The following is a 25,979-nucleotide window of genomic DNA, read 5'->3' as shown; positions in this document are numbered from 1 at the left end:
TCCCTCACACGTAGGATATTGAGCTACTGACCATAAAGCTTAATACCACACACATACAACCACACTTAACATCCACTTACTCTATTGAGTCCTGGGACCTATCCTCAAATTCAAGGACGATATCCTCCATCTCCTCTCTGAGGCCAAACATATCTCTATAAAACTGATAATGGGAGATTTTACATTGGTCTCAAGACCCAGTAGATACAAACGCACAAGTCCTGGCCAACTCACTCACAGCGTTGTACAGCCTATACTCCACCCTACACGTACCAAGGTCCCAATCCTGGACGGTGACTGACATGAACTGCCATATTCCAGTCACAACCAACCAGCCTCAACCGTGGACTGACCACAACATCATGTCCTTCTAACTACCCCTCACTAACCCCCTTCCCACACTCCATGCCCCCTTACCCCTCTAGCAACACAAAGTTTCAAAAATATGACCAAAGCTTTCACCCTGCCACTGCTGGAGGTACGTCATACCCCTACAGGTGACTTTGACCCTACTTTCTTAGTAGATAGGTATACTAACATTCTCATTAACGCTATCAATATTTTGCCCCCCACCCCATTACCCCGGAAAAATCTAAAGTAATCCTACATCATCAAAATGCTTGGTTCTCCCCTGAACTCTAAATGTTGCATTTCCTCAAACGTCAAGCAGAAGACAAATGGGACTGCAACCCTACTGAACTAAATAAAACCAAATTCACACTGGCAGTCAAAACCTAAATAAAAAAGCAATCATTCTTGAAAAAAAATTGGAATCCCCACCCCCAAGCCAACTAACTATTCCTAAAACAGCACTTGGTGAGGCAATATTCAAAATACACTTCTCCCAAAAATTGACACCCAACAAAAAAAGATTACTGTGGAAGGAAATGCCATGGGGACGCTGGTTGTTGACACCACAGGAACCGTGTCACTCCAGCCCGATGCCCCTCGATTTAGTTTCAAACCTATCACAATCCTATAGACCTCTCTAATTATGAAAAGCCTCAAACCATCTTATTGCCAGGGTAACATCTGCCCTGCCCTGGTCATTAACAACTTTGCTGAAGATCTATTATAACTAACTGTTATAACTGCCTTTTTCAATGCTTCCTTCACCTCCAACGCAGTAGCCCACAATCTTTAAAACACATGGGTTCTCCCTCTCCTAAAAAATCCAAGCCTGGACCCTCCACTTCTATTACCGTCCTATTACCATGGTCCCATACTTGCTAAAAATTCTTGACAGGGCAGCCTATCTTCAGATTCAAAGCTTTCTAAATTCAAACAACGTACAGGGATTATGACAATCTGGCTTCTGACAGGGCAACGTCATGGAAACCGCCTTACTGGATCTGAAAATGCAACTTGACGACATCAGGGATGCCGGAAAGTCAGCACTCCCCCTACTGCTTGACCTGTCTGCATCCTTTGACTTGTTTGATTATGATATCATATGCCAACATCAAGCATCAGCAGCTCATTTCACACCTAACACCATCTCGTGGATCGCCTCCTTCCTCTCTGAAAGAACAATGATAGTGGTCTCCACCATTGCTACAGCCCCACCTTCCCCAGTGATGTGTGGCATCCCTCAGGGCTCTTTCATCTCCCCAACACTCTATAACATCTTTACTAAGCCACTATTTGACCTGCTAGATGGCAAAGGAATCACCTACACAAACTATGCAGAGAATATGCAGGTCCTGCTTCCCCTCACTGCGGATTACATCACTGAATCTGCAAACTCTGCACAATCTACCACATTATACATGCCTGGATGGCGACCCACCATATTTGCCTGAATGATGAAAAAACAGAGATTCTGCTGGCTGGCTCACACTGTCTGCTAAATTAATTGTGTTCCTCTTACAGAGCGTTCACTATTGACGGTATCTGCATCCAAGTCTCTAGTAATGTAAAAACCCTGGGTGTTTACCTAGACTACACGGTCTCGCTCAACAGGCATTTCAAGGCTATTGCCTCATCGGCCGCAAACACATCCAAATTAATGAATGCTTGCAGACCCTTCCTTACTGCGGAAAACACAATCTCCTTTGCAAGAGCACTTATTGGATCCAGGTTAGAGTATTGTAACGCTCTGTTTGTTGGAACCTCTGCATACAATAATAAAAAGCTGCAAATTATTCAGAACAATGACCTCAGAGCTGCTCCTAACACTGCAAAGAGAAATCACATCTCAGCATCTAGGAAAGAGGCACACTGGCTTCCTATTGAAGAGTGTATCATCATGAAGTCACTATCCATCATGCACAAGTATATCTTCAACTTTACACTTAAGTTTTTGTCTCAAAAATTCACCAAATCCTACTCTACCAAACCTTTGTGCCAAGCATACTCCAACCAATTTTCTATCCCAAAGTTCAGAAGATCCAAGTCAGAGGGCTCTAGCTTCCCAGTCCTGGCTGCCAAGAGCTGAAATGCTCTCCCCGCATCTATGATCATACAAATCTTATTAGACCTTTAGGAAAAACCTCAAGACCTCACTATTTCCTAACTAGGTGACTTTATAGACTGTTCGCTATTTCTTTGATTGACTTACCGGCAGCGTGTAACCCATGCCATTTATCCTTTAAGTCTGCAACCAGCTCCTTAGAGTTTACTGGGCTTAACAATATGCAAATAAACAAACAAATACATCAATAAATAAATATGTGTAATACTAATGAATGGGCCTGAGGACCAACAAGGTTTGGATGTTGCTGACACCACATGTTGCACAAGGGCGATCTGGTACACACCTCTTTTCCCTATCCAATGTCCTGACAACCACAGCTCGAGACATGGCTGAGAGTAACCTGATATAGTCTGATTTGCACTATAAACTATACAGAAGCACCAAGAGTTCATGCTGGTGATCAATCCGAGCTCTATTTCCTTTTGACATACAACTTAACGTAAAAGTGTTCTTGGTGTCACAGCATTTTCTCCACAGGTACAATTATCTCAGAGGGTCAAGAAGTAGGCAGAATGTTATTGTTTTTGTTGAGTACTCAAATTATCATTGCAGTAAGCAATACGTTCTACCAACGCCATATTTCTACATTGGCTGTTTTTATCTTCTACTTGGATATAAGAAGTGGTGAAAATGTTGAAGGCAAGAGAAAGAGAGGATTTAAAAAAGTACCTTTATGAAATAAAGACCAAGTAAAAGTAGATCTTTAGTCACTGAAGGCATGACATAGAGTGGATTAAAATCGGATCACTGTTATGAACATGGTTACTTTTAAGTAATTGATTGTGCCCTGATTCATATTATTACAGGAAGGCATTGGAAAAAAACAACAACTCTTATTGATCAAAGATACATAGCTTTACTGATGTGGCCTACGCAATGTTTATCATTGTCTTCTATAATTTAAGAACCATGGTTTGTTTGTTTTCTTGTTAAAATAACGGAGTAGTGCAGAGGCTATATGTCATGCATAGGAAATAGTATATGTGGCGACGTTGGAAGTCTCCTTCCGGGTGTGCCAGAACATTGTTCTCACTTACTTGAATCAGCCTTCTAGTTTTCCTGCAAGATGGGCCTGCGCTGTGTTTAGAATACACACAACGGGACATTCAGGGTGTTGCAACCCTTGCATCAGGTAGGGTTAATGCTGTTTTCCCTTGCTTTTTTTTACCTGTTTGTTCCTGCTTCTTTTCTGCCCTGGCTCCTGTCTTTGGATTGCTTCCTGCGGCACTCTGCTGTACATGTTGCCTGATCACTCCTTGCTTTGCTGATGGATTCGATCTCTTCGATCTCTTCCCACAGCTTCTTGTCATGCTATTTGCCTTCCCAATATTTGCCTAAATGTTCTTTCTGCTAACTTCTTTGTTCTTCACCCAGTGACCGTCTCTTCTTTTGGACTATTGATGTTTCTTCCCTTCAGCCTATATTTACGGTATATAACCCTTATATGAGGAACAATTCTTCATCATTGGAGCCTGAACATCCATCAATCCCAGATGCAAGCATCAATCAGTAAATGGACCTAGTGGATTCGTTTATTCAGGTTTTTCTGCAAGACTGGATTTTCCTCCTGTTGTGATCTGTCTCCTAGACAGCCCTCAGTTCTTGACCATAATCCTTTTGGTCAGACAAGGTGGCTGCTGAGAGGAACAGACCTTTCCTCTTCAAGGAATGCAAGGTCATACAATGGAAGAAAGAGAAGAGAAAGGAAGGGCTCGTTCCGAGTCTTACCGAAGCAGCAGGTGAGAGTTTTGAAGTTTCTGAATGGACACCTGAACTTGAGACTATTAGGATATGTCTGATGCAATTAACCATGCGCGTTGACACCACATAAAGCTGGCATTTGACAATTGGTCCAGTCCGAGGATCAGAGGTGGGTTGATAGAAGATTCATAAAAAGAATCAAAAAGTTTCTTGATGAAAAGTCAAAGGAGATATTATTACTGCACTATAGACCAACACGGACTCCTATACACACCATTAGCATCCAGAGAGGCGCCTTCCACCAATGATAATGTTCGGAACGTGGGCTGAATTCACTTAGGAAAGCCAACGTTCCGAGCCATTTCGTTGGTGTTGGGCTCTTCCCAACCCCACTCTCCCTTACCTTAGCACCCGTGTAGATCCCTACATGGGTGCTAATGGTGTTTTCTTTTTTTATCATAACAAAAAAAGAAAACATACTTTTCATCAACGCCCGAGGCTGCACAGTTTTGTCATCCATCCAGTCTCTCTCCAATGTTGATTATGTTAAAATACTCAATGTAAGCAATTATTTCAACCCTCATCATGCTAACTTGTGATTGCTCTAAACTTTAGTTCACTTTAAAATCCACTTTTATTATTATCATTTACAAGTAATCAAATGGATGGGCCAACACCTGACATGCATCCCTTATCCCCTTTGTTGTATTTTCATAACATCAATCATTTATTATATTGTACCTTTTAAATCAGACTCAATAATTCATGCTTTGATTCATCAATTTTCTTCTTGTGATTTCTCTTCTTTCCCCCCATATACACACTTTTATTTAGGTTGAAAGTATGCCTCATCACATTGCCCATCATCTTGATCATCTTCTTTCTTGGTTCATTGTGACGGATTGCCATCTGTGAAGGTTTGAAAGCCCTGGAATGTTTTTTTTTTTATTATTACTTACAAAACATGATGTTGGGGATTCTGTTTCTGAAAAGGCAGGACTGCTAATCAGATCCCTCCTTTCACTCCATGTCATAGATATAGTGTTCACAGGTGTTTTGCTCTAACTGGTCTACTGATATGACAGCATCAGCTCTGCTTTGGGACAGAGTAGGTTCAAACATTACCTATGCCTCCCTGACTGCTGCTGAGACACACAGTTCGTGTAGGCAGTGGAAGCAATTTAACTTCTGTGCCTATGATATAAAATATAATAACTGTCAGACTTAATCAGTCTGATGGCAGGAAACTCCATAAATATAGGCCATGCCTGGTTGCAGCATGATGACTGATAAAACTGCTCAATTATATGCCACAACAATCTGATATCACATGAGTGTCACCTTTGTGAGAAGGTTTCAGATGTTAAAGAGATCATAAGTATTGGAGGCAAGGCAAAATGACTCCAGAGCTACCTTGTGGAACAATATCTAAAACACGCCTTCTTTCGTTCTCCTGTAGGAAGGGACACACCTTCCCCCAGGGCATGCAAACATCCTCCTGAAGGTCTACTGTGAACGGTGCTCAGAGGCAACACTGGCACAAAAAAAGAAAGCAAGCTTTGCAGTAGGACATTTATCTGTGGAATGGCTTTGAAGCCAACAGGCCTGGTAAGCTAGCCAGAAAGGGAGGTGGAAGGCAGGCCTGGAGAAAGGCTCACCATTAAACCATCATGCTTTCTATGCTGGCTCACTTCCTTTTTCCTATTACCTTCATTTCTTGCAATCAAGGCACTCTGGGTGTGATGTCATGAGGCAAAGGGCACTTGTTACAACCACAAGGATTGAACCCCTTGCAGTGGGCATGCTTTGTAGCAATGATGTGTGACATGCTGCCTTTAAAAGGAGAAGGACACCCTTTCATTCTTTGATTATTTTTTAGATCCTAGTAAGAATAAGAATACACCTTTGGATCTCAGTTTAGAATGCAGTGCATTCCAAACAGTTCTGCCACTGAGTTGAAAATGGAAGGCATCCAAGGCAGAGGATTGCTCAGTCCCGTAAGAATCCTCATGGAACAATGGGGGTAACTGCTGATGGACCAATGCCTCACTGCTGGCTTTACTTGACCCAGTCTCCTGTACACTGGAAGTGATGGATTCCCTCAAAGGGCCAGACAGAATTGCTCAACATGTCCCTGGAGGCCCTGGACTGGGCCTACAAGTAACTCAGAAGTTAGGGTGCAAGCCCGAGCTCTGTGCCCTTTTCCCCACATTACATTACTTTGGAGCTACACTGACCCTGGACAATGCCTGCCTGTGCCAAGCGTCTTCATCGAATGTGCCATTGCTGCTTGGACATCACTCTGTTTTGAATGCAGTCAATCAGCCCACTGGCCTGATGCCAAATCACAGCCTCAGCAAGCTCATAGATGCTTGGTTGAATGTTCTTGAGCCTCCAATACAAAGAATAAGGCACTGAGAAGTAGGTCTGTCCACTTGCTCCATATTTCGGATGCTACAGACTTTTAAGCCCCCAACTCTACCTTTTTCTTCTAAGACATTCTTGAACATTGACACTGTGCCAACTAAGTGCCTGACAAACTCTGCTCAACCTCTCAAAATTTCACCGCACAACACACTGCTTTCTCTTCATGTTTTGACATGGTTGTGTTTTCAGTAAATTGAGTGCATTATTCTGTTTGATAAAAAGTGTATAGAACCTTGATTGGACACTTTTGTATTTATTTTAGAAAATTATACTTACGTTGAGTAATTTATAACATGTACTTGGCCTGTGCTATGATCATAGGTGAAAGAGTTGTACCTTTTGGTCTGTGTCTGTTTCTCCTTTATAATTGGTAATACTACTGTTCATTAGTACCTGACGAGGGTGGAATGGCAGCATCCCATTTAATGAGAAGGCTCTGAATAGGGTCTTTACCAAACAATATAGACCCCGTTCCGAGTCTCCTCAGAGTGGGGGGCTACCATCTTCCCTTGCCGGGAATCAGATAAGTGCATACTCTCACTGTGTTCCCTCTAAACCCCCATTTTCCACATCTTCCCTGACTCCCACCCCACTTTTCTGCACTGCTTTGTCTGGCACATCTCTGCTGCACGAATGACCACCATGGAAAGGGAGAAGGTACCACGTGTAGCCCCTTTTCCCAGATCCATAGCAGCCATCTTTTTTGCATTTTTTTTCTCGAGTCGAGAAATGGTTTACATGTTGTTTCTCAACTCGAGAAAAATAAACTATTATTACCCTGATACAACATGCCGGGGTACTAATAGCAACAAAACCCTCACTGGAGGAGGAGCATTACTGTATCTGGTAATATCCTCAGGACTTTGTTAAGGCTCTTGCTTCGCTTGGGCTTTTAACTGGGGCTCAAGGGCAGTAACTGACATGGTAATGCCCACCCAGCTCTGGGTTTTTTGCTTAAGTATTAGTGTGTGGCTCAGTAGATGGTTCAGCCACTTCTCATCCCTGCACTCCTACATAACTTTTGTGTCATATTCATAATGCAGACCGAGAATGATGCCGGTCCGTGTGTGGTTATTTTCGTGGCTCTGGAAATAACCGCACACGGACCGGCATCATCCTCGGTGAGCCGTCCTCCCCGACCTGAAAGTTTAAAGCGGAGAAGATTCCAGAGCATGACAAATGTTTCATGCTTCTTTGGGAAGTACAAAATTCATTCTTTCCAACCACACGGATACTCGTGGGGACCCCTCTAACTAGGTGGGATCCCCTGGCACTATCCAACCAGCTACCTAGACATTGACACATTAACCTTTAAGTGTCTGTCCAGCCCTGATGAATGTGGCCCCTGTGCCACTGAAACCGGTAGGCTTCAAATATCAGGAAGAGTCTCAGACGAGTAGATAATGAACTCAAAACTCATCCGGGCCTCCGGGTTATGACTCCCCACAAAAAAGATGGGAATCATCTAAAAACTTCCAAACTGGATTCTGAAAATTAAGGAAAATTATGAGAAAGATCAGAACAGAAGAGAAACACAGGAGATTTGAAACACTATCCTTTTTTAAAAAAAACAAAGGAATATCAGCACACAATAGAAATATATCTATCTGTACCTCCTTTTTATACCCTGTGGCTAGAGAAATCGAATAAAATCATGTTTTCATCTACGAAGCAGTCTTTTTAAAGTAATTCCAAGTACCTCTCTAGAGGGTGAACTAAAAATAAAAAATTAAACATTTTGTGAAAATATCCCTACAGAATCGATCAACCTGAGATAATGCATGTGCTACAGATGTTTTGGAACAATAAGCCCAACAAAAATGTCAATTGTATGGCCTTAATGCCACTCTTGCAAGCTGTTTCAAATTAAATGAAAGAAATGCAACCAATAATGGAAATTAGCGCCACAGACAAACTAGATGTACATGGTATGACACTACCCATGTGTGAGCAAGCCACAACAAGACTGAATAGTTTAGAAAATTCAATCTCAAACACAGCTGGCTTGGAAAAGATATTAAAATTATCCTTAAATTGCAGAGTAATGCTTAAACGTAACCTTGACATGGACCAAGGACTAGTAATGGAGCACTGGGTACAGTTGTTGGCTTTCAAACATACCCACGTGACAACAAAATTCAGTTTGTCAATATTTTCTTTGACAAACTTTCAGAAGTAAAAAGGATAGGACGCTCAACAGCTCGATTCCTTCTCTTCAAATACATGTATGTACGCAGAGAAGGATTTTTTCTAACTCTTGCATACGCATTCACCATTCATAAATCACAAGGTCTTACCCTAGACAAAGCAATGATAGACATTGGTAACACAGTCTTTAAAGAAGGCATGAGCTACGTAGCACGATCACGCTTACGTACACTTGACGGTCTATTTCTAATCAACTTTGATGAAAGTAAACGCTGATATTCCTTGCATTTTAGAATACAATAGACTTCGCTCACCATACACCCCCCATCTAAACACATATTCTGTACCACAAAAAGTAAAATGTTGTAAAAGAAAACTAAATCAAACCGAAATACAACAGGATGTCACTGCAAATCCTCCAGAGAGAGTAAAATAAACTAAAACTTCATCAAGTACCACAAACATAAAAGAACCCATTAGGGAAAGTAAACCAGGTACTTTCTCAAAGAAGGAAGACAAACTAAAAAAAAAAAAACAATCAGATACAGAACTACCTGGTCCATTTAAACTCTCAAATATAGTTGGAGAAAGTTTCTACGCAAATGTACAGTACATACCAATTGTGTTTGCAAATGTTAGTACTTCACAGAAATGCAACAAACAATCCTGATAACACGTATAGTGTTTATGGAATAAGACAACAATTGGACTACTGTGCTGGAACGGTGCAATTCACTATAAACTCACAGGAAGATCCACAAGAATTTCTAATGTACTTATTACAAGTACCGGAAAATAAAAACATACCTATAAATGAAATCTTCCAGATTTCATACATGTGGAAACATACATGCGCTCTCTGCAACAATGTGACACAAGAGCAAATCCCCAATGAATGCTTCGTATATATATCAATACCTAATTGTGAATCCATTCAATTTCAGCATCTTGTGCAAAATGCAAACCATGGTAGATTATGTACTACCTGCAATTCGGATAATCGCTCCACCTTACTAATACAAACACATAGTAAATACATAATACTAATGCTTCTACGTTACAATGCAGATGGTACCAAAAACAACTGTAAGCTGACTGGATTCACACATGGTCAAGTATCACTTGGTAAGAAAACCTTCACAACAATAGGTATAATCTACCACGCAGGAGCCACAACCAATTCAGGTCACTACACCGCATATATAAAAAAGAAATGTGGATGGTTTGAATTTAATGATAGTACCATTACTCTAAAGCAGAGATTACCAGCAAATCTTTCAAACACTTATTTAATGTTCTTAAAACCAAAATGTATTAACTTTACTGTACTTAAACCTTAAGTAAACTTGTAGTAAAAAAATTATAAACTGTTAGAATATTCCAAAAGGTATCTAACTGCCCAAAGATTCTACAACAACTAATCAGATAAATGAATAACACTAAATTAGAGCAAAAAAGTAGATAATTAGAATACACCAACTGGTATCTAACTAACCCAAAATTTTACAATATCCAAACTGATAAATCAATACCACTAAATTATATTAAAATAATAGACAGTTAGAATATGCCTACTGGTATCTAACTGCTCCAAAATTTTACAATATCCAAACATATGAATGATATGTTAGGGCTCCAAAAAACTGCAACAAGCCAATGTATACAGCATTAGCCAGAAACGACAAGTGAACACTAAAAAAACAAACAAACAAACTGTAGCATAACTGAAAAAAGTTTTTTTTTTTAATCCAACATGGATATTTTTTTTCCCCCACAGACGTAATGATTTTAGCAACAAACACAGAAACTGAGAAAATTGCACAGTGCTCTGGTTTGTAATCTACTAAATATGAGGGTAAAAAAAAATGTTGATTATTCAATGTAATAAGTCGTTACAAAATACCAATACTAACATGATCTTTTCTTTTATCACAGAAATGAACAAGAAATACATGTACTCCAGTTACTAAACCAAACAGTAAGTATATTATAATAAGTACAACCATCGCAGCATATCACACCCATAGAGGCTTATAACTTTGTTCCTTATAAATTTGTTTTTGGATCCCAAAGTTATAAGCCACTATGAGTGTGATATGCTGCGGTGGGTGTGGCCAGGGCATAGAGTCTTGGGTGCATGGCCATTTGGCCATGCACCCAAGACTCTATGCCCTGGCCACAACCACCACAGCAAATCACACCCATAGAGTCAAACATTTTAACTATGGCATATGGGAACTTTTAATGTCCGCGGACATAATGAGTGTTCTTATAACACTTTCAACTTGCCAGCGAACAATACGGACAGCGTCCACAGGACACCCCCATTTTGTTAATTTACGAACATTTCAGGACACGGTGAGTGTTCTTAGAACACATTCAACTTGCCACCGAACAATACGGACAGCGTCCTCAAGACACCCCCATTTTGTTTATTTGCGAACATTTCAGGACACCGCAAGTGTTCTTAGATCACATTCAACTTGCCAGAGAACAATACAGACAGCGTCCTCAGGACACCCCCATTTTGTTTATTTGCGAACATTTCAGGACACTGCGAGTGTTCTTAGAACAAATTCAACTTGCCACCGAACAATACGGACAGCGTCCTCAAGACACCCCCATTTTGTTTATTTACGAAAATTTCAGGACACCGCAAGTGTTCTTAGATCACATTCAACTTGCCATAGAACAATACGGACAGCGTCCTCAGGACACCCGCATTTTGTTTATTTACGAACATTTCAGGACACTGCGAGTGTTCTTAGAACACATTCAACTTGCCAGCGAACAATACGGACAGCGTCCTCAGGACACCCCCATTTTGTTTATTTGCGAACATTTCAGGACACCGCAAGTGTTCTTAGAACACATTCAACTTGCCAGCGAACAATACGGACAGCGTCCTCAGAACACCCCCATTTTGTTTATTTGCGAACATTTCAGGACACCACAAGTGTTCTTAGAACACATTCAACTTGCCAGCGAACAATACGGACAGCGTCCTCAGGTCACCCCCATTTTGTTTATTTGCAAACATTTCAGGACACCTCGAGTGTTCTTAGAACACATTCAACTTGCCAGCGAACAATACGGACAGCGTCCTCAGAACACCCCCATTTTGTTTATTTAAGAACATTTCAGGACACCGCGAGTGTTCTTAGAACACTTTCAACTTGCCAGCGAACAATACGGACAGCGTCCTCAGAACACCCCATTTTGTTTATTTGCGAACATTGCAGGACACCGCGAGTGTTCTTAGAACACATTCAACTTGCCACCGAACAATACGGACAGCGTCCTCAAGACACCCCCATTTTGTTTATTTGCGAACATTTCAGGACACCGCAAGTGTTCTTAGATCACATTCAACTTGCCAGAGAACAATACAGACAGCGTCCTCAGGACACCCCCATTTTGTTTATTTGCGAACATTTCAGGACACTGCGAGTGTTCTTAGAACAAATTCAACTTGCCACCGAACAATACGGACAGCGTCCTCAAGACACCCCCATTTTGTTTATTTACGAAAATTTCAGGACACCGCAAGTGTTCTTAGATCACATTCAACTTGCCATAGAACAATACGGACAGCGTCCTCAGGACACCCGCATTTTGTTTATTTACGAACATTTCAGGACACTGCGAGTGTTCTTAGAACACATTCAACTTGCCAGCGAACAATACGGACAGCGTCCTCAGGACACCCCCATTTTGTTTATTTGCGAACATTTCAGGACACCGCAAGTGTTCTTAGAACACATTCAACTTGCCAGCGAACAATACGGACAGCGTCCTCAGAACACCCCCATTTTGTTTATTTGCGAACATTTCAGGACACCACAAGTGTTCTTAGAACACATTCAACTTGCCAGCGAACAATACGGACAGCGTCCTCAGGTCACCCCCATTTTGTTTATTTGCAAACATTTCAGGACACCTCAAGTGTTCTTAGAACACATTCAACTTGCCAGCGAACAATACGGACAGCGTCCTCAGAACACCCCCATTTTGTTTATTTAAGAACATTTCAGGACACCGCGAGTGTTCTTAGAACACTTTCAACTTGCCAGCGAACAATACGGACAGCGTCCTCAGAACACCCCATTTTGTTTATTTGCGAACATTGCAGGACACCGCGAGTGTTCTTAGAACACATTCAACTTGCCAGCGAACAATATGGACAGCGTCCTCAGGACACCCCATTTTGTTTATTTGTGAACATTTCAGGACACCGTGTGTCATGCCGGCGCCACTGGCGCACGCATTGGCAACCATCATGGACTAGTTGGTACTCATTTATCCTCCTAATACTCTTTGAACAACTCCTATTTACGCCTCGGTCTTTAATTTCCATTTGCTCGACTTTGGTTCTTTCTAATTTTATTCAACTAACTACATTTACCATAATGCACCTTGCTACAGTCCTCAATTCCTGGCTATTCTCATTCATCGTTATTGGGACCACAATCCCCAGAAGCCCTAGCGGCCAGTGCTGCTTCCACCTGCTCAGGACCAGAGAGGGGGGAGGCAGATTGTCTTCAGGTGTGCTGCTCCAGGTGCTGTCAATTAGCTTGCCTCAGAACAGGGCAGAGCTGTATATAAGCAGCTGCCTGCAGGAGCACAGTGTCTTGCATCTTGAGATCTCCCCGCTCCTGTTTGCCTTGACCCTCTACTTTGTATGCTGTTCCTGTTGCTGCATTATCCTGCTTTGATCCAGTGCCCCCCTCTGGGCTCCCTGCCTTGCAGCCTGTTTCACTCCGGCTGCCTACAGTCCTTGTCCTCTGGGCTCCCTGCCCTGCAGCCTGCCTCACTCCGGCTGCCTACAGTCCTTGTCCTCTGGGCTCCCTGCCCTGCAGCCTGCCTCACTCCGGCTGCCTACAGTCCTTGTCCTCTGGGCTCCCTGCCTTGCAGCCTTCCTCACTCCCGCTGCCTACAGTCCTTGTCCTCTGGGCTCCCTGCCCTGCAGCCTGCCTCACTCCGGCTGCCTACAGTCCTTGTTCCTCTGGGCTCCCTACCTTGCAGCCTGCACCTCTCTGCTGCCTACAGCCCTTGTCCTCTGGGCTCCTTCCTTGCAGGCTGCCCCCTCCGCTGCCTACAGCCCGTGTCCTCTGGGCTCCCTACCTTGCAGCTTGCAACCTTCTGCTATCTCCAGCCCTTGTCCTCTGGGCCCCCTACCTTGCAGCATGCACCTCTTCGCTGCCTACAGCCCTTGTCCTCTGGGCTCCCTGCCTTGCGGCTTGCTACACTCCTCTGCCTTACAGCCTGATTTACACTTAGCTGCCCACAGCCCTGCTCCTCTGGGCTCCCTACCTCGCGGCCCTATTCTTTTGGGCTCTCTGTCTGTCGCCTACTACTAATCTCTCTCTGTCCTGTTCCTCTGGACTCCCTGCCTTGCTGCCTACTACAGTCCTCCGCAGTCCACTACAGTTTGCCTGCACCTAGTGCCACTCTTGACTCCAGACCTGCTTCCTACTTTGCAGCCCTTCTGTTTTCCTGACTGCTTCTCCCTTGTTCTCTTCCTTGAGTCCTCTGTACTCCACCTTAGGTTATCTACTTCAGTCTAACTGCCTTTCCTTCATTTCCTTCTGCTAGATTGCTCATTGACTTCCTTTTCGCTGGATATTTCTGTTCTTGTCTTCTCATGTGTCTTATGTAATCCCTTTGTACAGAGCTTGCCCGTTGGTTTCCGGCAGGCAACCTCTGCCCCTTCCCTTGTCGCGTTTTCAGTGTTACAGACACCCACTGCTGTTGTTCCCAGCCATGAGCATACAGCGTGGGCCTCTGTTATAGCAATCTGTGCAGAAGGCTGGAGTTTCCTAAGGTTCGTGGAACACTCTTTCCCATTTCAGCATAGACCCCAAGAGGGAATCCAGTTTGTTTGTACCTTTGTATCTTTTCCCCTTTTTTGCTCACAGCTACAGTTTCCTACTCTTCTTTCTTGTTGAACTTCCAGCTGTGTGTGCTTATCTGCTACCTTACTTCAGCACAGCCACCCAAAACCTATCGGGGTGCCCTGTGCCACTCTTGACAGAGTGCCATTCCTGACACCGTGAGTGTTTTTAGAACAAATTCAACGTGCCAGCGAACAATACGGACAGCGTCTTCAGGACACCCCGATTTTGTTTATTTGCGAACATTTCAGGACACCGCAAGTGTTTTTAGAACACATTCAACTTGCCAGCGAACAATATGGACAGCGTCCTCAGGACACCCCCATTTCTTTATTTACGTACATTTCAGGACACCGCAAGTGTTCTTAGAACAGTTTCAGCTTGCTTGCTAACAAAATGGACACATATTGCGTCCTCAGAACACCCCCCCATTTAGTTTATTTAGAACATTTCAGAACAGCCGTGTTGTCCGCAGACAAATTGAACACAACAAGAGGGTCTACCACATAAAAAAATACAACATTTAACCTATCTCATACTCTCCCACCCTCCCCAAAAACTCTTACACATGAACACACTCTACTAAATACAATTTTTAAACCAAGTTTCACCGCTCTGTCCGCGGACGTCGCGAATCCAAGATGGCGGGCGCTACCGAAAATCTGACGCGCTTCACGCTCTACGCCATCCAATCAGCGAACACGTCTTATGTCCGCAGACATCACGCAAGCCGATTGGCCAATCAGAACACTGTCCGCGGACAGGTAGGTGTGTCCGCAGACCGAACACAGATATCACTAATTTTTTGTGACCTACTTTTTGGTCATTTTAAAAAAACTACTGCACGGATTTTCACCAAATCTGCAAAAGCACGCTTTCGGGACCAAGCCGCTACTCCTGGTCAAAATTTGGTGAAAATCCGTCCAGTGGTTTGGGCTGTAGGCGCGAGCAAAGTTTTTTCCCCATTCAGTCTATGGGAAAAAATACGTTTTCGGACCCCCCCTTATAACTTTGTCCCCCCTGGATGAATCCTCACCAAACTTTGGTGAGGATTCGTCCAGGGAGAGCAAAGTTATAAGCCACCCAAAAAGTGCTCTTCCTATGGAAACACCAACTTAACCATAACTACATGGCCACTACCGTGGCCATGTAATATATATTCAGTAAAAAAACTTTGTTAAAGGGACGTTATGGTTAAGTTGCGCTACTGAAAACCTATGAAATTCAGTAAAAAAAATGTTTGTTAAAGGGACATTATGGTTCCAAGTAAAACTGAAAAAAAACCTGAAATACGCCAGTTATGGTAAGCTAAGCAACCATAACTCGCGCCACCACCATGCACTGCTAAGACTAACACGCAGGACATCAAAGATGACATCACAAATGTCATTGATGACATCACTGATGACATCACATGTCTGGCTCCCCCGTTTTTCCTTTACTGTCATATCTAGGCCACATGGTTTTGTTCAGTATCAGTCAGGAACTAAAAATTGAAAAGGTACTATATTTGTAGACTTATCCTTCAAGTATGTTCTTACAGTAATTTCCTTAGGGTCATGTCATATCATATGAAACATATACATAGGGGAAGACACAGGCTTAAAAGACAACAATTCTTTCTGTGTATGAAGATAATCAGTAGGGTTATCAGCACTTTCTGATAGTTTATTTTTTATTTTTTATTACTATACTTTCCCTGTATATGCTCATATTTGTATACATTGTACTCATACTACTTTCCTTAAGGTCCAGTCACATCATGTGATACACATACATAGGTTAAGTAGCAGCTTTGAAACAGAACAATCATTTCTCTGCATAAAGATAATCAGTTAGGTTATGAACTGTTTCTGCTACTACTTGTGCTTTTTTGCTAACTTCACTTTCCCTGTAAATACCCATATTTGTATGTGTTGTTGTCTCTTTGTGTTGTGTCTGTAATAATGCAATTATGTAGTAAGTGGGTTTTATTAGCTACTTATTACATGTTTCACAGTACACAAAAATGAGAAAGCAGTTATCATTTCATTATTCAACATGTCAAGATTATAAATATTGCACCTTCATCATGTATGCTGCACACAATGCCTATGTTTCTGCATGAGTAGCTTAGTATACTGGATAGAACTTCATAATAGAATGCTATTTATATCAATGCATTGCTCAATGCACTAATTAGCTCATGATATTTATTCCAATGATCCTTGACTTTGTCAACATTATAATAAGAATCCCTTGTACAGACTTTTCATGAAAAGTAAAGGCACATGTGATGTCATCAGTGATGTAATCAATGACATTTGTGATGTCATCTTTGATGTCCTGGGTGTTAGTTTTAGCAGTGCACGGTGGTGACGCGAGTTATGGTTGCTTAGCTTACCATAACTGGCGAATTTCAGGGTTTTTTTTGGTTTTACTTGGAACCATAACGTCCCTTTAACAACGTTTTTTTTAACTTAATTTCATAGGTTTTTAGTACCACAACTTAACCATGACCTCCCTTTATCAAAGTTTTTTTTTTACTGAATATATATTTTCATAGTGTGAATTTGATGGATGTTTACTAGGATTCCCTTACTTTATATACATGTAACATAGAACATACTGAACCGCCTGCTAATGATTTTGATGTTCGCGGACTGTGCGTATGTCCGCGGACGGATGCGGACGACATCAACACTACCCAAACACTCAGGGGGTATCTCGAATTGTCCTATCATGCCATATAAACACTACAGAAGTTCAAAAAGCAGCACATAAACACATTATATGTAATAATAAATAAGAAGTGAACCTATATATCTAACACATCAACCATCCATTTAAATACCATATGTAGTAAAATGGAATATACCAAAACAAAAAAGATATGCCTTCAACATAATTACCTCACAGAAACTGCAGAGCTAGAAGCAACAGTACACCTACACAACAGTTTGAATACAATTTACCAGAAACGAGTAGGTAAACTGTATTTTTCTTATATATTTCTATACTTTTCGTATTAGGCACACTACAATTAATATATTTTTGTTTTTCACACAGAAATGAAGCAGTACTTTGGAATGGCTTGATGAAAATTTTCCATGTGAGGAAATGTCTGAAGACAGTGATACTAATGGTAGACACTTCTCTATATAAGCAAATTCATAATCATTACTTTATGTGTACTTAAAATATTGGCCTCATTACACGGAAGGTGGTAATCATGGCGCTATTAGCGCCATGTTTGCCGCCAGTGTTTTACCGAGTCCGCCATGCTGAATGGCGGAATTACTGCCCTCTTCCAAGGTGTGCGGGGGCGGTAATTCCCCATTCACCATGGCACTTCCCCATTCCCATTTTTGCCCCTATAGGGCTCAATGGGAATGGGGAAGGCCGTAATTATAATACCGCAAATTGCGGTACCGTAATTACCTTCAGAGTCCCTTTGCGGGTCCCGAACTTAACGGCTTTGAAAACCAGCCGTAAAGGTAGGGACCCACAAAGGGATCTCGTAGTAAAGCGGTAAGGGATTACCGGTACCGGTACCCTTACCGGTACCGGTAATCCCTTACCACCATCCCTGTAATGAGGCCCATATAAATTTATTTTTAACAGATCATACAAAAAGACTCGGCAACGCAGCGAACAGAAAATTGGCATGCTCAAGGAAAATGTCAATGTTTTGAAACAGTTTGTGGAGGACCACATAAAAGAAAAAAATAAATACCATTGTCCCACATGTACCTGTTCCCCCTCTCCATGTCCCAGTCAATTATCCCCAACCATCAACACCAAGATTTTTTATTTTTGATGAGACTTCCATCCCTTCATCCCCTCCCATCCATCCTCTCCAAACCCCTAATTCCCCTTTATTTGTATCAGTTTCTGCTTCCCCCTCTCTTTTATAAATTGTCTATATGTATATAATTAAAATAAAATATTATGTTTCTTTTATTGAAATCCTTTATGTCTTATTGTTTTTAAAAAGCAGTTTAAGTGTCCGAACCTGTCCGGAATGTCAGTAATTAACAAAATGGGGTGTCCTAAGGACACTATACCTGTCCATACCATTCGCAACCAAGATGGAACTGTTCTTAGAATGCACCCGGTGTCCGGTAAGTCTGTAAATTAACAAAATGAGGGTGTCCTAAGGAAACTATACCTGTCCGTACCGTTCGCAACCAAGATGGAACTGTTCTTAGAACACACCCGGTGTCCGGGATGTCCGTAACTGAACAAAATAGAGGAATCCTAAGGAAACTATACATTTCTGTACCGTCCACAGCCAAGTTGAAACTGTCCTAATAACATGCGCAGTGTCTGGGAGGTCCATAGTCAAACAAAATGGAAGTGTTCTAAGGACACTATACCTGTTGTACAGTCTGCAGAACATCTGCACACATGCGCACCACACCTGTAAGTCCTGCGAACATCACGGCTATCCGTAACTGTCCGCCTCACTTGTGTCGCTCTTTTAATTTATTTGAGGGCCTGGACACTGTCCGTAGAACACCTGCGTGCATGCGCATGACCGTTCCCATGCATTTGATGTCCTGCGGACACCCGTTCCCTTCGCGGACGTATTCCCGACGTCATAATGTGACCACACCCACGCTGAGCAGGTGTCCTAATTTGCGGACACTGTCCGGTTCCCCAACATTTTAAAATAACTTTTTCAGACAATCCAAATGATTTTACAGTAAAAATTCACCATTGCACATGTCCCAGACAATGGCCCTGGCTTTCCACATACTTTTTGGAACTTTTTGAACCTTTTTGGGTGTTCGATCTGTTCATGAATTGCACCGCTCCACCCCTATTAAAGGCCATACCCCAGAGCTGATCTTCATTGTACTTCTGGCTATTGCAGATTGACTTTTGCTGCCTTTGCTGCTATTGCTGAGATTACCTCATCAATCCTGATGGCATCCATGGCTGATGTTGCTACATCTGCCTCAGCACCACCCCCAAACCCTCCACCACCACCACCTCCCCAAGGGCCTGCAGAGGGGAACAGGTGTGAGAATACAGAGAACGAGGATGAAGAGGATGAAGAGAATGAGGTCGAGGAACTCCCTACTACCAGCACTCGCTGGGAGTCTTGGGTGTGGCGGTTGTTTACCATTCATGGTAATGTACCAAAAGCATGTGCGAACAAGGTCACCGGCAAACAGTGCAAAATGGTGCTGAGTCATGGGAGACGTGGTTCGTACAGCTTTGGTACAACATCCATGAAGCAACACCTAACGTCGTTCCACAGTGTTGACATTTGCAAGGTTGTACCTTGTGATAAATGTAGTAGGTTGAATTCCTCTACAGCATCCTCCGTTTCCGCTCCTCTCACCACAAGAGACACTCCTGTGGGAGATCCCTCCAGATACTTCACAGGCCATTCACGATGATGTTGACCCTTACATTTCGAGGGTCATAATATTGTGTATGTACTGCAAAGCAGTACTCTGCAGGGGGAGAGTCTTCAAAGTGCTTTCGAGACTACGGTCACAGAGCACCAGAAAACCTGCTACCTACCTAAGTAAGGCCCACCCTACATCTTCCTCTCTCCACCTGCCCTTTCTTATCCCCGTGGTTGGTGTCCCTTCCTTACCCTGCTTTCCCCTCCTCTCCTAGTGTGTTGTGTGTAAAAAGAATATATATATAAAACAACAAAAATCCAAAACAACTACTAAATAGATGACTGTAATTCCAAAAAAGGTTGCAATGCATTTTGTATATTTATCAGCATTATCTGCTTGCAGCATAAGTAAGATGGACTCCATCTCTGCGAAAAATGTATGTGCTACGAAACATAATATTTTCATTGTGAAAAGAGGACATGCCAACATCTCTTAGAAAGACACAAACAGCCTTATGGACATTGCGCCTCGCTTTCTTCATTTGTGGACCAAATGAAGAAGAATGCAGCCACATTTGTCTATGCGCAATACGTGATGCGCAATACGTGAAAAAATTACTTGGGAATTTGGAAACATATCCATTACCTTCCCAGCCCCTTCTTTAATTCCAAATTGCAAAGAAATTCGAGACACATGTCCTAAACTGTTCCCTCCACAATGAATTATAATTATGTCTGGATGTTGCTCTGTCTCTAAAGTAGCACAGAGAGGTACCAAGTCCAGCCACTTCATTCCACATACTCCATGCCAGTGCACTTCCACATGAGGGAATCCAAGATCTGCAGCTACTCCACAACGTTCTGCATGCACCTCCAACCAATGTATCCACGAGTCTCCCAAAATCCTGATAATCTGTTTTCCAAAACACACAGCCATAGCTATCTGTTCTTCTCTCAGGAAAAAGACATTCTGACAAAATCTCTCCTTACACAACACACCCAGTAAACTTTACCGACCAATCCCTAGCTCTGCTCATTCTCATTTGCATGCATCTCCATCCCAAAATCCCTGTATGTAAAACACGCTGTCCGCAGACAACCACCAAGTCCGCGGACATATGGAAAATCGGAGCATGGTGAATGTAAATTTAAATAGTGTGCCCCATTTCCCCTTTGAGGTTGCCTCTGAAAAGAGCCGGTTTTTTTTGTTGTTTTTTTTTTTTGCAGATGCCTGACAGACACCTGTAATTTTGTATTTTTTTCTTTTTTTTTCTTCTTACTTTAATACTAAAATCTTCGCATAACCGTCTCCAAAGCTAGCCTTACATTACAAAACAGCATGGCATTTCCCAAAATAGATAAGGAAATGCCATCTTCTTCAAAATAAACAGCATTACTCGAATCAATATTCTCATTATTACAGAAACACATACCAGCTCTAAGCATGAAAGCACACATTCCTCTGTTGATTGCATACCTAGCAATGTTTTGCTGAGGACAAAAAACAGAACTATTGTCCCATATTGCCCTAGGAAGTAATCCAGAAAAAATTACTTTCACATTTGGAAGGATGTTCATTACTGCTTGAACCAACTGTTCCAAATTTGCCAACAAAGTAGGGGCATTGACGTAGCCCAAATGGAAAGCACCATAGTGCAAAACTACCAGATGGGGACTGTTCATCCTGTGCATATCTTCACAAACTTGTTAAAAATCGCTCTACATTGCAATCAGGCACAGTGCTCCACACCACCTCCACTCCTTTAACATCGAAATTGTTTGCCACATGCCTGCATTGAGCATACTACTGTAAAGCATGCACAAACATATCTCCGAGCACCAACACCCTGACTTTCTCCACCTGTGCCATCTTCACTACACACAGTCTCTTTCTACACAAATCCACAACATCAACATATGATTGGCTGATCCCTACAGTCCCCTTTCCATACTGGATTTGCTGGAAAACCCTTGATGTGGCACGCCCTATCCGCAGACAGCCACGGTGTCCGCGCGTAACTCTTAGCCAGCCCTTCTACCCTTTCCACATCACTCTCGGTGCCATTCCCTCATTGGATACAGCTAAGCAGTAACACAACCATCCACCAACCACATCCAAGACCTCTACATCTAACTCCATCATCAGAGTTCCGCACTTCAAATGTACTTTTGATCACTCTGTGTATAAGTTTCATATCATTGGAAAGCACCTTCTACAAATACTACTCTACAAGTCTCCAAGATTTCTACTTACAGCTGCATTCATATCCACATGCATGAATACAAACAACAGGTATGCATATTTTATTACAGTACATGTACAACTCTTTTGAATCCATATAAACAGAGTAATGCCACTAAACCTGCATAACCTATACATACATGCCAACCCTCCCGATTTAGGCGTGAGACTCCCGATTTTTCATTGAAAAATCGCACAATTTCTTACTGTCTCCCGTCTAAATGAATGCTAATCCCAATGAAATCCTTTGAGAAAAATGAATGTTCCCGATTGCTGTGGTGAAATCTCCCTCTCGGGCTCCCGATTGTTGGCATGTCTGCCTATAAAAAGAACTTATTGACATTTTTCCCATCTATAACTGTCACTTCCAAACCTGTCTGCTATCTAAAACACAGCTTTAAAAAACCAAGTGAATTTCATGCACTTACAATTCTAGTCATTTGCAAAGCATGTTGAACTAACATATTGTAAATAAAATATAAAGGCTGCACATAGTCAAATGAAATGCATGTATACACTATGTTCAGAAATCAAACAAGAATATTACTACAAAAATCTAAAAATTAATGTCTATATTAACATCAGTGCTATACATACACAAAATTACTAACTTCTTTCTTTCACAATTGCAGTGAAGACCACTCTCCTGAAAATCAGCAGCATCTGAACTACAAAGAAACCGGCTCATTCCACAAAAAAAGTGTAAGTAATATTCTTACTGTTCCTCAAACACACTGTGTGGTTCATTCATGTAATTTGCACACCAAAAAAAAATACTGCGATTTCTGAACCATTCTGCCCACAAATCCCCATTTATTAAACAGGGATTAGCAGGCAGAATGTCACACAAATCCCTGTTTTTTTGGAACACAAATAATATACTCAACCCCTAGAATGTTAGTATTACAAAACAAAGAACTGTTTTAATTTTATACCATTAGGAATGCTTCTCCTCACCACTAACTCACTTTCTACTCTAATCTGAACCGCAGTTTAGTAACACACAAATAGAAGAATAGCCTTCCCAACTAATTGTAGCTGCCCAAAGCACAATCACACACCACCACATACAACTTTCCCATCATACTCAGACACTCATGCACGCAGCACACATACATTGCAGAACAGCCCAACCCATACCTTCTTTTTTTTTCAACAGACCCCAAAGAATGCCTACCAAAAAGCAAGTCCGTAGAAAGCAACGCAGAAATAGAGCTAATGAAAATCAAAGTGTCCAAAATAAGCATCCTTCTCTACCAGATTTTGTACAAAAAGTTCAAACAAAACAGCTAATACAGTCATTTACCAGAACAAAACAAGCTTCCAGTACAGAAACTTTGCCTCCTCTATCAAAATGTAAAATGAAACAGAAAATGATTAACAAGAATTCGGCTACCGCTACTGCTAAAACTGCTCCTATAAATCTTTACATACTAGCAAGTAACCATACCAAAAAAAGTATTTTTAGCAAAAATGTTCCGCACAGAGTCCTTCAGAATCTTATAAAAACAGGAGACACATCATGCACAACCTTCAAACCTACCGTAGAAAATTAATCTTAGAAGCTTTGATAGACAGTGCAATCCTTCTCAAAAGAAAGTTATTCATTTTAGTGTTGAACAGAATGAAAGCACTAACAAAACTAACTACCAAATTACAAAAAAAACTTCTCAATAAACGGAATGTCAACAAAAATAACTTCTTAAATATCTGTGGAGGTGAATGGAGTCACACCACGAGCACAGAACCATATTTTAATGAAGAAGCATACAAACAAAACCAAACACAATTGCCATACATAGCAGTGGACGAGGTTATGAATAAATTAATAATACCATAATGGAAAAAGAAATACTGCTTACAAAAATATCCCCAGAAAACTCAGAGTTAACTCTCCATTCAACTGAACCAGAACGTCAAGTATACAAATGGCCATGCACGTCAATGTGTAACATTCCCAAAAAACCTTTCAAATCTTTACGCCAGTTCTTCAATCAGTATGTGAAAGGCAAAGACAAAATCAAAATGAAAGTGCTGCAAAATATGGATACCTGTCTAGTGCGCAAATACACAGGACTACAAGGACATTCAGTAGCCTGCATTTCAGAACATATTTGCAAAAGCACCTTCCATCATATCAAAATGATATCAACACATCATTCAACTATAAGAAATCTAGTCTATAAACTGTACTATGCTAAAAGTCCTGCTTTAGCACTAGCCAATTTAAATAACACTCTTCTACATGGTACACCCAAAGACCTACTCGAAGAAATCAACCATATCCAGAGAAAATATTTTGGAATTGAAAGCCACTTACAAAATGCAACAGGTTTACAACAGACTAGCAACAATTCTGCACATGGCAACCTACTACTACACATGTACAAAAAAGAAATACTAAAATTTAAATGTACATCCGCTGAAGTACCATAACATTCGTGTGTGTGTTGTCGCAGAACCTTTTATAAAAGTAACACAAAAACTGTAGACGTAAAATACAAAATAGAAGACAATGAAGATTCAAAATGGTTTGAATTAGCTTTCTACCTTGTAGCAGAAAACAAATACGAAATAACTGCCCCCTTAATACTTTGCAGTTACTGCAATACAAACTTGACGACAACCAAACTCCTTCACGTGCTATCAAATATATCTTGGAATTATTCCCACTAACAAAACCCCTGCAACAACCCAATTTATATGAGAGCATCATAATTCAAACAGTGCACCCATTTCAAGCAATAATACGCCTTCAACCAAAAACAGCAAATTTACCTCCCTCTGAATTGGTGAAAGGCATTCGTGACAAAGTAGTTTATTTACCCTTAGATCTGAAAGAAAATGTGCACACTCTAGGAGTGCAACATTCAATAGAGCAATCTTTAATTGTCTTAGTAAATGGTGTACCAACAAAAGACAAAAAAATTTGGCAACAACTTGTGGACTTACATGAAGTTAGACAAGCCTTGCAATATCTAAAAGACAATGATGAATACTACAAAGAAATACATATTCAAGAAAACTTAAAGGAAACAACTGAAATAATTCAAGAGTCACCAGAAACAGTTCAATTTGAACTTCAAGATCCTGCTACAGTATCCAATATTTTAGACCATTATACAATTGATCGATTACACTCTAATGACACCATAGATGATGCACTAGAAACGTACCAAATGCGATAAACCAAGGGATCACCAATGAGCATATGGGAAAAAAAGTATAGAAGCACATGCTTTTCCTCTATTATTTCCTACTGGCAAAGGAGGAAGGTACGATGATAGACCCACTCAGATAACAGCATCAGAATACAGCTCATTATGAATGTATTCTGAAGATCCCAGATTTAGACAAAATGTGAAATACATATTCCACCTACTTTTTGAAAGTGAACTAGCAACTGTTATGGAGGAGCACACATATTGAAATCAGGAACCCACTTTCAAAATATGTCAGCTAGGCAATTGATGCAAAAAGTGCAAGAAAAACATGAGGTTTTACAATCAAGCATTACAAATCTGTTTGCAAACATGCGTGGTACGAAAGAGTACTTGTTCCTACGTCACGGAGATGTAGGTTGTATTATAAGAAACCTTGGCCCACCCACTTGATTTCTAACATTGTGCAGAATATGCATGGGAATATTTACATGATTTCCTACGCATATCAAACAAAAACAAAACAAATATAGATATACTAACACCTGGAGAAATTTGCTCTCTAGATTCTGTTAATGTTTTAAGATAT

The sequence above is a fragment of the Ambystoma mexicanum genome, chromosome 3p (genome assembly GCF_040938575.1).
Source record: "Ambystoma mexicanum isolate Mex_15411 chromosome 3p, UKY_AmexF1_1, whole genome shotgun sequence".
NCBI classification, from domain to species: Eukaryota; Metazoa; Chordata; class Amphibia; order Caudata; family Ambystomatidae; genus Ambystoma; species Ambystoma mexicanum.
Note: the sequence above shows the minus strand (reverse complement) of the source record.